Source organism: Myotis davidii, unplaced genomic scaffold (genome assembly GCF_000327345.1).
Source record: "Myotis davidii unplaced genomic scaffold, ASM32734v1 scaffold109, whole genome shotgun sequence".
Lineage (NCBI taxonomy): Eukaryota > Metazoa > Chordata > Mammalia > Chiroptera > Vespertilionidae > Myotis > Myotis davidii.
This window is the reverse complement of record NW_006300368.1, coordinates 997,832-999,422: the sequence shown is the minus strand read 5'-3', so window position 1 is coordinate 999,422 and position 1,591 is coordinate 997,832.

The following is a 1,591-nucleotide window of genomic DNA, read 5'->3' as shown; positions in this document are numbered from 1 at the left end:
CTTTAGTAGATATGGCCAGTTTTCCAAAGTGATTTGTACCTATGTATACTTGGTTGAGTAATATGTGGGAGGTTTAATATTTCAATCAGCATGTACAGTGATGTGTTTTACCTGTTACTTCCGCTAACATGTCCTTTATTCAAATTTTCATAAATGTACAGTCTTCACACTTGTCATTTTAAATACGTTTGTAGAGGTAATGTGATAATGAGGGCTTGGGGGAGACTGGGGCATGGCAAGAACAAGAGGGAAGAGAACTTACAGAGTTCAAGCAGCTGAGTGGGGGCAGTGCCTGCCCTGGATAAACAGATGTTACTCAGAAGTAGCTGCCACTTGGAAATAGAGGCTCAAAGTGAGCAACTTTTTTTGACATTTTTAGGGAGAAGCCAGAAATACAGGTTTTTAAAATTTGGCGATTCATTCATATTTTGGGAAAACATCGTACTGGCCAAACAAAACTCTGTCAGTAAGCCAGATGCCTAGCCCTCAGGTTTTCAGCCTCTAGACTAGCTGTTAGGGCTCCACGCGGCTTTCAGGGCGGAGGTGGGCAGTGGACATGGGGCAGGTTGCCTCACTTGTTAGAGCTTAATTTCCTCGCTGGTCAAAAGGGAAAAGTAAACGCCTATCCTTGTGCATGGTGATGGCCAAAGGAGAAGACTTAGGAGTGTGGGTGTTGGGAGTTGTCAAACACTATACAGAGTGCTTCCCCATCTCCTTCCTACTCTTGTTTCACACTAACTCACCCTATTTAAAGTATTTGAGAAATTTTCAGATTCCTACCAGGCAGTTTAAGGCTGGAGATTCCTGCCCTAGCTGATTTGGCTCAGTGGATAGAGAGCTGGCCTGAGGACTGAAGGGTCCTGAGTTCCATCCCCGGGTTGCGGATTCCCCGGTAAGGAGCGTGCAGAAGGCAGCTAATCAATGATTCTCTCTCATCATTGATGTTTCTATCTCTCTCCCTTTCTCTCCGATATCTATATCTATCTATCTATCTATCTATCTATCTAAAAAAGAATGGAGATTCCTAGACTTTTAGGAAGTCTAGGCTGCTGGGACGCAAAGGGTTAAGAGGAAATGGCCCATTAGGGTTCCGCTAACTCGAGGAGTCCAGGACTTCAATGTATCTAGAAAGCCACTACTCGGCGGGCTGGGATGGTTAGCTCCGCAAGGGGCCTGATCCTCCCGTTAGCAGAGCATCCTGTCTGCACAGGTCCACGGCCTCGCCAGCTCGGGGACACTCCCGGGACGGCGGGACCCACTCGGATGCCCAGGTGAGGGCGCGTCCTCACCGCCGCTAGTCTCCGCTCCAGGGGAGGGTCGTCATCTTCAAAATTGAACTATCAGCTATTAAAGTGTATATACATTTTTGACCCTGAATTCTCTACACACACACACACACACACACACACACACACACACAATCTATAATAATAAAAGCATAATACGCTAAATAGACCAGACAGCCAAACGACCTTCTGGACATGATTCTGGACGTTTTTTCTGGATGAAGTCGCGGCAGTGGGTGCTGAGGCACAGGCAGTTAGGGATGATCAGGCAGGCAGGCAAACAGGTAGGGATGATCAGGCAGGCA